Consider the following 13,060-nt stretch of genomic DNA (forward strand, 5'->3'; position numbering starts at 1 on the left):
GGTTAGAGAAAAATCATGAATATAAATCATATTAATCAATAAGTCAAAAGTAACGATTGTACCTTTCCTTTATGTAAAAGATACAATTGTCTCCCCTTACATAATTAAGGAGTCTTTAGACATTCGTTGCATCCTCACCTTTAGGTAAGAACCTAGACTATACCTCATTGTTATATTATTCCAAAAGTAGCTAAAAATTTGTTTATTAGGGAAATCAGTTGCATTTGTTAATTTGAAAGAGGCCTTTAGAAACGTAATTAATTCAAATAATAAAAATATTTGATTGAGTGATTGAAACAATGAATAGCATAATTGACAATAATAGAAGAACTGAATAATAAAAGGGGAAAGTGATTCTTATTCGATTTCCTGGAAACAATGATAAAATGGCTTGATGAACAAAGTTCGAACAATTGTGTTTTGCAGAGCATAGTAGAGAGTAATTAGTATTCATGCAAAAATAAGATGGGATACAATCAGGGGATAATGAGATTAATACAGTATAGACTCCATCAACTGACAACCCGACACACGTTTCAACCTTTATTAGCATGGAGATTGTGAAATCCTAATAAGATCAGTTGTGATCCCTCAAACGACGTGTCTCAGTTACACACGCTTCATTCTCACCAAAGGCCAGACGCTTTTGAACAAATCATCTTAGCGCTTACTTACCCTAAGACGGTAGGTCGTATCTGGTTGTAAGCTTCGTAATATTTTGTTATATCTGTTGACACCCAATTTTGTCCCGCCTTCCCTAAATATTTATTTACATTACTAGTATTTTTGACATTTTAAAAATTAATTGTATTTTACTATAATTATTAGCCTTTATTAATATAGGCGTTTCACTACTCTATTTTTCACCAGTTGTTATTATTATTATTATTATTATTATCATCATCATTATTACTATTATTATTATTTTGTCATTATTATTATTACCGGTATTATCGTAATCCGCATTATAATCATTTCGGCATTATTACCGTCTTATGCCCACGCATCGCATAATGAAATAATAATGTTTATTTATGATTGACTTACAAAATATTATTACGCGGCTATTGCGACATAATGTAATTTCTTTTTTTATCTGAGCACTAATAATTACATATTGTATATTAATGCAGTCCATATTTTAAGTCCTACAACTATTCGGGCTAAAGCTAATTCGTTGAAAACAGCCCAATTCATTTACCCAATTAACCACCATATTTTCGGATTAGCCCATTATCACTTAAATAAGTACCAGCCCACATTTAATACCCAGCCCATACCCGCGACCCGACCCAATTCCTTTATTCATGTCAATGAACCACTAGGGTTCCTCATTTTCCCTTCAGCGCCGCCCCACCCCATCTGCTCTCTCTCCTCTCTTCTCCTCCTCCCTCTCTCTCTTCCCATTTTAGCAAAACCATAACTCTCTTTAGCCGTGCACAGTCGTGTCACTCTATTTCCACGCAAAACTTGGCACAACGTCTGCTTCTCCCACGTTTTTCTGCGTTGAAAAGGAGAGGTTTTCCCATTTTTGCTTCAAAACACCCGACGATCCTCAAAGATCAGGGTGGTCGAACCATTTCGGGTAATGCTCAAGTCAAATCACGTGAGGATCTGCTCGAAAACCCTTCAACGGTCATATTAGCACGGGTCTTTGACTCGATTTTGAATCTATGTTTCAAATCCCCGCCTAATTTTCAGTGGTAAAACCCTAGTTTAAACCCTATAAATGATGGTTTTCGGGAGAAGTGAAGGGAGAGCTTTCCAGATCGAAAAATCCCTAAAAAATAGAGTTCTATGAGCCGCATAAAATTCCCAAATATTAAGCTTGCAGTAGTGTGGTAGTTCAAGAGATCGAGTCAAAAATCCTAAAACAATTTTCGTTTTCATCTACTCTGTTGTTGCCGTGAATCCGTGGCTCGTGAGCTGCGATTTGGTAGTCTTCGAGGTAAATCTGAAACTCTCGCACCCACTTCGCTGCACCCGAAGAAGGTAATTCCCCTTTCTTTAAACCATTGTGCTTACATTCGGGTCTATTTTGTTTGGTGGTTAGATTAGCTTGCTTCAGTTTGTTTATGTGTGTGTTTTATTTCATGTCTATCATGTGGTCGCTAACATTTGCGATTAGTTGTTAAAATCAATGGTTAGTTTAGTATTGTTAGCAGTCTTAATACTCTAAGTCTGTTCTGTTTTAGTTTAATATAATGTCATCTACTTGTATGGCTAGTGCATGATTACTTTGGGTGAAGCCCAGTTTTCAGTTTGATGTTAGTTTTAATTATCGTTATCGTGATTAGTCTCTAAGTATGTCGTTAGTTCATATGTCAGTTTGGACTAAACTCAGTTATCATGTTTGGCTAGTTCAAGCTTTAGTTATCATGTTTAGTATAGTATTAACTTCTTGTTGGCTAGGTGAATATTATGTTAGACATAGTGTGGATGCATGTCTCTTTGTTTGACCCAGCTGTTTAGTTTGGTTATTTAGCATAATGTTTGTTTCCCTGTTCGTTTGTTAAGATTCCTCATGATTAAGTTATAAGGCTGATCCTGTTATTCTCTCGTGATCTAGTTCGCCGTACCTAATACAATGTCCATGCTTATTTGTTTTTTATTTAGCCTAGTCCAAGATGCCTAATAGAATGTCTAGTTGATTTGGTTTCCCCTAGCTTAGTCCAACATGCTTAATACAATTGCTTGCTTCGGATTCGTTCAGCTAATCCACCATGCTTAGTTATGTTGTTTGGCTCATCCGTCTCTTTAGTCAATCCATTGTTTGGCCGTGATGTTCAAATACTTTGTTTGTTGGGACCATCATGCTTACTCTTAGTTTGGTTTCCCTGTTCCTTTGTTTTGTTGGGATGTTTAAGCCTTTGATATTGGTATGATATCTAGTACTACTGGTTTCCTTGCTTAAATTCATCATGGTGCTTGCCTATTCTGTGTACTCCCCTTGTTTTAGCTTTGTAAGAATAATTATAGATACCATATAGGAATAGTTCTAGCTTGCATAAATGTACTTGACTTCACATATCTTGTTGCTTGATTGTTGTGGCTCCAGGCTCTCCCAAAATGATGCATGACATACATCTTGCCTAAATGCTTAATATTACTAATTTGCCTTGCCTTAGATCTGTACATGTTTGCATGCGCCCGTTGTACCTTATTTGGTTTCATGTCTACAAGAATATGCCAATATGTTTGGTTAGGATTTATATGAATTCAAAATGTTGCAAGTATACCTTGGATCGGGCAAGTATACCTTTTGACCGAATCCTGAACCGTAAATGATAAGTGGCTTTCAAATGATTTCCTAGTCTATTGAATTGTGGGATTAGTAAATCGCACTTGCCGAGATGTTTAATGTGTTCGGCTATTGGTGTTTGTCCTCTTTGTGTTATGTTTGTCTACTCTTAAAAAGAATAGTCTACTTTGGTTTCAAACAAATCGTCTCAAGTTTCAATCTTCTCCTGTTGCTGATTAAATGTTTCTTTTTATATAACTGATACTTTGATTTTTTTTAGTGTCCACCGTTATCTGAAATACTTAGTCCAATAATAGTCGGTTCTATCGTAAGGTCGAGTATTCCTTGATTTGCCTATATTTTGAGTGTTGCCTTGTTCGTATGTCATGAGTGTGTGTTGGCTGAGTGGTGTACATATACTTAAATATACACAGTACAGATGTTTAACTTACTGATCTGTTTCGAGTTTGTATCTTATATGTTTAGCCATATTTATCGATTAGATACTAATCCTTTTCCTTTCCTTTTTTTTTTTTGCATGACCACCGCATACGAGTCCGAGGGACTCGTTCGTCTCCCATATTCGGTGTTGGGCTAAAAGCCCAACGAAATCTTCTCCGTGTCCAACCCATCCACAGCAGTTTCGCATAAAATTTCCCCTCCGGGCCGAGGCCGTAGACAAAGAACAGCCTACGCATTCTAAAAATATATAATTGGGCCAAAGTCCAACAAAGAATGGATTTGCATCAGTTCAAAGAATGGGCTGAACCCATTCAATTTTATTATTCCTCCATTTTTATTTCTTTTATGCATTAATTTGTATAGCATGACTAACTCTTTACTTTTGTCTTATTTTCTTAATTTAGATGAACCTTAGCGAATTAGTGGGTTTTAGTTTAATAACGGGTAGTTAAGTTAAAGGGAATTAATAATTAATACCATCAGTTTCTTTTTCTTCTACTTATGATTAAAACTATTTATAGTATTTACAATATTTGTTTTCATTAGAATAGTTATTTTTTTTCAAAATAGCATTATTACATATGTTGAGCTAAGGGATCATGATTTGTTATTACTATCTTAAAAATTAAAATGTCATCAATATGCAAAGATGAGTTCAAATGTATTTTAAACATTTTAGATTAATCCGTTTATACATTTCTTTTAGCCAAATATAGTTAAATAGAGTTAATGAAAAGAAAGAAGACCCATGCCTTTTTATCATATTAAAATAAGTCTAGGATTTTCTATTCATATAATATAATGTTTAGCTCGCATTTACTAAAACCCTCTCTTTGAAAATTATTATGCATAAGTAAATTATTGTATTTTCCACAAGTATTATTTATATAGCATCATTATTTTCCTTCAAAATCTTAATAACCTTTATAAATTTTATTTTAAATAGTATTTAAAGACATCTTTCATGCAACTTATTATTTTTTACAACATTATTACATTTTTCTTCAAACTTTAGCAATATTTGTAAGTCATTTTTCGCTTTAATTAATTAACCTAAGTTTGGCCGGATAACCGTAAGTTAACGGATCCTAAAGGATGCCTAACCCCTTCCCTTTAGGATAATATAGAACCCTTACCTAGAATCACACTGGTTGGCACTATTAACGGAGGTTAGTTTTACCATAAGTTAATAATTAGGTGCCCTAGTTCACCTTAAAATCAATTAGGTGGCGACTCCTTAAAATAAAACAAATAGGAATCTCCAATACGTCATACTCCTAATTTTGATCCCGATTAAAATGGGGTGTGACAATATCCCGTATTTTGTACGTTGGAATATTTTTAAGTTGGTTGCGACGAGTTATGGACAAGGCTATTTTTTTCCCGACCTTGCTTTAAGGCATAAGTTGCTTATAAATTTATTGGCATGAAATATTAAGGAAAATTTGGGGTTAAAAAGTTAATTATGGAAAGTTAGTTATTTCATGAAAATGGCCATATGTGGCCATGTGTGGGGTGTGGGCCATGGGCCACTTGGATGCAACTTATAAGTAAGTAAAAGATGACAAATTAAACATTCATCATCCTTCACCCTAGAAACGTATAGAACCTTGGAGAAAAAAAAAAAAACAACAAGAGAAGCCATTCGGCCATGGCTATGGCCGAACAAGGTCTATGAGAAATTGATCAAGAAAATAATTTCTTCTAGCTTTTCTACCAATTGGAAGGTCCTTATTAACATGGGGTAGTTGTTGGAGCAAGCAAACTATTCTTTCTTGCAAAACACAACTCTAGCCGAGTGAAGAACCACGTGGGAAAGGTAAGGTTCAATTTTATTTTTCATGTGTTATGGATGGTTTGTACACGTTGTAGTGTGTAGAAATGAATGAAACTCATGAAATTATGTTTGTGAATGTTGAGCCGTGGGTGTGGACTTGGCCGTGTATGTGTTGTGTTGTGTAGGAGTGAAGAACTAATTTTATTTAGTATGTTTGGGTTGTTAACATGTGGATTATTGGTATAGCTCATGAAATTGGAAGAAAGAAATGTGTTGTTGTTATTCTTATTGAATTTGGAAGGTTTCGGATTACGTTGCATATTGGTTGGGTTGTTTTGAATGTTGTGTGGATCGTCCGAAGTGTTCTTGAATCTTGTTTGAATGTTCTCGGGTTAGTACTTGAACGTATGAGCCTTGATGTTGGCTTGATGGTATGTCGTCGAATTGTATAGAAAAGAGTTACTAACGTTAGAATGCGTTTTGAATTACTTGTTGATGTTGTTAGAATGGTTGTTGGTATTGTTGTTGATGATTTGGCCGAGTTGAATTCTCGGGGTTGTTGAATTTACAGGGGAAATGCTGCCCAAATTTCTGTAGATAAAGTGCTAGTTTGGAATTGGATTACTAAGTGCTTATGACTAATGTTTGGTGTCTAACGACGATATTGTAGATTTTGAGAAGCCAAGACTTAAGTTCGGAATAGCTTAGGAAGCGGACGAGGTATGTAAAGCTTACTCTTTCCTTCTTTTGGCATGTCTTAGACGTAAGTAAGAGATGACATGATATGTGCCTTGGGGTAACTCCATTCTTAAGTCCCGATGTATGTTTACGATTCTTATTTGTTTCTTGATGTAGACATTCTTTATATGGTCGGACTATGGTCCTTAAGTTCTACGTATGATTGGGTTTCAAAGGTTGCAAAAAGAATTTTTGTTCTTAAAGGATCCTATGTCTAAAAATGTCCGTAACTTTCATAGACAGAACCGGATTGCTTTGATATGTTCGCAAATGACTCTATAACGTATAATGCTCGTAACTTTCATAGGCGGGCTCGGATTGGTTGGATATATGACTATGATCCCTACGGTTCCTTAATATGTTTATGATGTTTGATATGTTTCCGAGTAAAGGTCCGAAAGATATTTGATATAACTATTGTCCCGACTTTCAAATGACAGTTCGTTTGGATTATTTCATGGAGTCTTGAAAATGATTTATGTGCATATGGTTTCTCACAACTCTGCTCGTGCCAGCCTCAATATGTCTTTCACTGAGTCCCGGGCCAGGACACGTATTCGTGCAACTCTACTGAATTATTCACCGCGTCCCTCACTAGAGGGCCGGGGCACGTTATATGATATGATGATGGCGCCGGGGACAGGATCCCCTTATATATGTACATGATGGGGACAGGATCCCCTTTACCGAGTCCCTCATTAGAGGGCCGGGACACGCTATTCACCGAGTCCCTCACTAGAGGGCCGGGTACGGTATATATATATATATATATATATATATGATGACATGATGCATATGTATATGATGATGATTTTACTTACCGAGTCCCTCACTAGAGGGCCGGGACACGTTATGTATATGCATATGTACTACATGATATTGGCACGCATGATTTATGTTTCAAAGGCAAGCTTTATGATTTTCTATACTCGATTTCGATGATTCGCCATCGTATTTCATGCTTTACATACTCGTACATATTCCGTACGACCCCCTTTTCTTCGGGGCGCGTTTCATGCCACGCAGGTACCTACAGATGAGTAGAGGACGTTAGCAGAAGATATCCCAGCTGGATTGGCGAGCTCCATTTCCTCCGGAGTGCTGCCGAGTTAGAGTGTTTATGTTGTGGTATCATGTTTATTTTAGAGACTTTGCAGACAGAGTCGTGTATATAATATGTCAGTTTTGCGAGCGGCTATGTAAGCCGATATATCATTATGCATTATGTTACAGAATTGTTATGATTACAAATTTTATTTGATTTGAGAAGGACTAAAAGCATGTTTCTTTGAAAGGCTTACGTTATGTATTCATGTCATGATTTAAGGGCCCAACATGATTATGAGTATGACGAGAGTCAGCGGGTTCGCTCGGCCCTAAGTAAGGGTCGGGTGCCCATCATGCCCTATCGGAAATTAGGGTGTGACAAATTGGTATTAGGGCAGTTCGTCCTAGGGGTTGTCTGGAAAGTCGTGTCCAGTAGAGTCCTGTTTATGGTGTGAAGCGCGCCACATTTATAAACAGGATGCTACGGGGCATCTAGGGTGGTTACTCTTCTTTCACATCTTAGATCGTGCCATAGAGCCAAGTCATAGGAAATGAGATTACTTGCACTAACCTTCGATTGCAGCAGAAGAATGACATCGATAGAAGAAAGCGATTGATGATGTTGGAAGTTACAAAGTACGCAGGTAAGCAAAGGTATGAAAGATATATGTCGGGCAAGATATTGAAGCACGATTGAAATGTAAAGCTGATGATTAAAAGGGAAAGTAGACAAGAAAGTGTAACAGGTGCAGTTGAGTTGGGCATACGAGGTATGTTCATCATTTTCGTACTATTATTGATATTGGGAGCCCTGTGTGGCCGTGATATGATATGATATGTATATATATATGTTGGCCCTGTGAGGCACTGTTGGTATTTCGTGCGTGCAGGTTTTGAGATAGTAAGAAATATAGAGGAAACTTTGCTGAAATTTTCACAAAAATAAAAAGAGAATGAGATATGGGTTTGTGACATGACTTGAAAGGTCATACTAATAGTAATGATAAGACTTGACTAAGCTACGAGTACGGCTGACATCGAGGAATAAGTTAATTGCTGAATTGAGGGTAAGAATAATTAGAAGGTCGATATCGATATGGAAAAAGGAATTTGGAAGGGGCTTATGATACTCAGAGATGATTTAGAAAAGGCTGGCAAACCTTGATAAAGAGTTATATTAAGGTACCGACTGAATGGATAAGCAGGGACGAATTACGACGAGCTTATAGTTAAAAGAAGTAATAGTATGATTAAGGCAAAAGTACAGAGGAAAGGAATTGCGACGGGTATCAATGTATGGATAAGACAGCTTGTGAGATGTTAAAGATAAAGTGGACTAGAAAGGGTAAAGGGTTAAGAAGTGTTATATTATGGGATTGGTTACGAATAAGATGTAATGTGAGCATAATGAGGATTGTTATGAAAATAGGTAAAGCCTAGTGAGGAAGTGGCCAAAGCTATGGTATGATCTATGTAGCTAGAATATAAAGGCAAGTGTGAAACGGAAAAGCGAGCTATAAAACGAATAAGGAAGACTTATCAAGTTCTGTAGGGGAAGTTTGGAATAAGGATTATATAATAACGGAAATGATAGCGAGTGTAAGAAAAGAAAGGGTAATTGGAAGAAGGAAATAAGAAGAAAGCGTGATGACAGTGTAGTAATGGACCATGACATGTGTAGCCAAGGATACGAGTGCCATAAGTGACAGAAATGTGAAAGACTCAGTTATAGGAAGGATGAGGAACGAGGTAAAATGAGAGCAGAAATCCAAAGGCCGATAACCGAGCATTTATAAGTGACGGCGATCAAGGTGTGTTTACCACCTTTGGGGAATCTGGAAGTTTAGGACGGGAAGTAGTCATGTCTATAGGTGAAAGATGAATATTGAGGATTTAAAAGGGCAACATAGGAATTGTGTAATCGGAAAAGTAAAGGACCCTCTCTAGTTCGGAGGGGGACATGTCACGAGAATATTTCGGAAGATGTCAAGATCCCAAGTTGCTCCAGATTAGGTGATGAAGGTTATGCGGGGAGGTGGACGCGAACATACTAGCGTTAAAGCATCACAATTTATCAGAGTTTCAAAGTTAAGCGTGCTGAAGTGAGAGAAATTTTGGGATGGGTGACCCCCTGGGAAGTGTTCTGAAAGTCTTATAAATTCAGACATAAGGAGCAAATGAGCAGCAAGAGTAGCCTAAGGGAAGTTAGAGTATGCGGCGTGGGCAAAAACCCTAAGAAGTCGCGTAGGACAAGGCAGACTGGACCATTGAAGAGAAAGAAGGTGCACTACAGCTTCAGAATTGGGGTGAGTTGGAATAGTGTTTGGGAATATTTTGTAAGTGAGATGGTAGTAAATATATGTATACGTATGTATATGATATCCCGTACATGGTTATATCCGCGGATGTGTGTATTCCGGCAATCAACGTGGCGGTATGTGGAAGGCATTAACCGGACAAGGCAACGAGGTTCAAGTATAAAGGGCACAAATGTTACGAGGCAAGCTGATACTGTTTTCACTACAAGTTAAGCTTGAAAAGTTCTAATACGATGATATTTGGAAAAGAAAGGAAGTGAGTAGATGGAAGGCAAGGAGATCAAAATGTCGGAGTAAAAGTGCCGCCCAATTAAGATTGGAAAATACAGACATAGGGCGAGTATAATCGGATAATGGTATAAGTACACCCCTAAAGGGGGGAAGCGGGTGTAAGAGATGCAAGTGTAAGATAAAGACAATCGACACTACAATATCTGGGATACGGATGCTTGGGCTACAGGTAAGAATCCCCGCTGAGACAAGTTAGTAGGATCCAAAAGCCAGCAAAGGGGTAGAAGCTAGGATGGTAATTGAGATAGTGCTGAGAATTAATTATAGAGATCTTAAAGGATATGACATTGGGAAGTGGAGGCTTAAAGGAGAATATGACAAGAGAGTGATAACGAGTAACTTACAGAGACGTTGTGAAAAACAACACTGCTATGCTGGATTAGAGGTTAAGATGTGGGCAATAGAGTCGTTCGCTAATGATAGTGCAGCTTGTACAAGAATAAGGATGCAACCTACAAGTATTGGTATGCTAAGAATGAGACCAGGTGAGTGAATACTTAGTGAGAAAAGTTTGGATTCAGTGATAACAATATGGTTATGAGATTTTGGATCCATTAAGGATAGATGTAAAGATGGTTTAAGCTAAGTTACCGAGATAGAATTAGTACTGGAGACAGACAGGACATGGCCATGGTTGAACTAAAGGTCTGTCCCGATACCGATGGTAAGATAAGAGAAGAGAAGACAAGGTAAAACATAAGGACTAGTGAAGCGACGCTAAGGTATTTTTGGGCTAATTTGAGCACCTTCGTATATTCGCGTAAAGATTGTAACATCATGTGTGACAGGAAAGTCGAGAGCAAGATCTGAGCAAAGGAACAATAGAAAGGTTTGAATTAAAGATAAAGAGACGACACGAGATAATGTGCCTAGGATGTTACAAGTTGAGTAAATAGGGACTATAAGACGATTTAGGCAAGATGGTCAAAACTAGCTTATCGCTAAGAGAGTGAATTTATGCGTCAGATTCTTTCAGATTTATACCAGCTGATGATAGTTAAAGCAGGGGGTCGGCTATTAGCAGCTCAGGGACGACAAAAATCATGTGACGATGACCGACGACGACACTTAAAATTCCGGATTGGCGAGTGGGTATGCTTGAAGATGCCACCCATGAATGATGTAATGAGATCCGACAAGAAGAAGAAGTTTAACCCGAGATGTATTGGACCTTATTACATTATTCGTAAGGTAAAAGGAGATGAAAAAAGAAATATGATTGGTAGATGAGAGTACATGCTAGAGTAATAAAGGAAATCCCTCCGAGATCCTTATAAGACCCTATGAGACGAGTTGAACATTCGAGGACGAATGTTCTAAAGGGGGGAAGGATGTTATATCCCGTATTTTGTACGTTGGAATATTTTTAAGTTGGTTGCGACGAGTTATTGTCACGACCCAACCCCGTAGGCCGTGACTAATGCCCGATCTGGGCTCCCAAACACACCTATCAAACGCTATCACAAGGTATATCAAACGCATCCAAGTATATAACAGAAGCCGACAAAGTGCGTGATTCAAATTTATATAATTTTCGAAAATTTCACGAGTTTCCTTTGTTTTACGGACTATCCAAAATAACCCCCGCGTTACGTAAAATACCAACAAAGGCCACACGGGGCCAACCAAACAACATATATATATGCGGGCCGACAGGGGCGCCGCGCGAATGGAATCGCCCAAACACAACATATACAAACACAATCGTACGTAAGTAGGCACAACCCACAAACATGTCCACGTACCTGCAAACGGACGAGACAGAATCATATGACGGGACGAGCCCCGCCGTACCCATGAACAAATATATACAAATGCAACGGACGAATATATTCAAAAATATAAGTCTCGAAATGAGAGGAGCACTCGAAATAGCGTAAGAGGGTGTCCTAAACAGATCACCAAAGCGTGCGTCCGTACCGAGGGCATGAAACGCAGCCCCCCGAAGAAGGGGGTCAGTACGAAATATGTACTGAGTATGCAAAGCAGAAAATGTAATATACAAATCTGGGTCACAATCGAAATAGAGGTACAGAAAGTAAATGCATTTCCAAAATATCAAAATATTACTTCAAAATATAAATCATGCATAGGGCACAGGAAATATGGTCGCCCGCCTGTCGATGGCGCCATAACATAGCATAACACCCGAAAGTTTCAAATCTCCGAATCTCCGTCACATATCATACACAGCATCACACCAAATATAAGTGTAACCCGGCCCTCGAGCGAGGAACTCGGTGAACCATGAACACAGCATAACACCAGAATACATCATAATGCGCACGACAACGTAATCCGTGCGAAACGATATCATAGTAGGCACGAGCGGAGTAGTGAGTAATCATATGCATAAAATCAATATCATAAATCCAAAAGATAAGTAAAATAGTCATATTCGAAATCGGAATAATAATTATTGCTTTTGTTTCAAAAGTTATCGAAATTCCATAAAGGAACGTTGCGGAACCCACAGACGAGTATAGGCCCGAACTGAGCCCGCCTATGAAAAACATACTCATTCTATATCATACAAACTCCTACGAAAATTTCAAAGCAATCCGAGCTTTTCTGGGAAAGTTATGAGCGTTTGAACTTTTGAAATCGTTAAAGAATTAGCTTTAAAACCAAAAATCAGCTTTCATGAAATCTTTACAAATTATGAATTCCAAGGATATAAGGATCAATGTTATGGCATATGAGCACAAGAATACCAAGGAAACACATGCGAATCATAGACAAGCTCGGATTGCGAGAATAGAGTTTCCGAGGCTCGTATCATAGCCTACTTTAACTAAGGCATGCCAAAAAGAAAGGTTACTTTACATACCTCAAACGCTCTCCAATATGATCCAACTCAAGCTAAATCCAACCTATGATTCGGGATGCCCACGATCTATAAACAAGCCATAAAATGCCAAACATTAGCTAAAGACTTTTTGGGCCTTAAATTCCAAATTCGCCCTTAATTCTACGAGAAATTTGGGCATTTCCCCCGTAAATATAGGCTACCCTGAGAATTCAACTCGTCCAAAACAATCAACAACAATAACAATAACCAACCTAGCAACATCAACAACCAATCCGGAAAGCAATACAAGAACAATAGCTTTCTTTTCCATTATTCAACAACTTACATAAATTCAATTCGACGACTTACCTTCAAGCCAAAATCGACGCTTATAC

This window comes from Lycium ferocissimum, chromosome 6, assembly GCF_029784015.1.
Source record: "Lycium ferocissimum isolate CSIRO_LF1 chromosome 6, AGI_CSIRO_Lferr_CH_V1, whole genome shotgun sequence".
In the NCBI taxonomy this organism is placed as follows: domain Eukaryota; kingdom Viridiplantae; phylum Streptophyta; class Magnoliopsida; order Solanales; family Solanaceae; genus Lycium; species Lycium ferocissimum.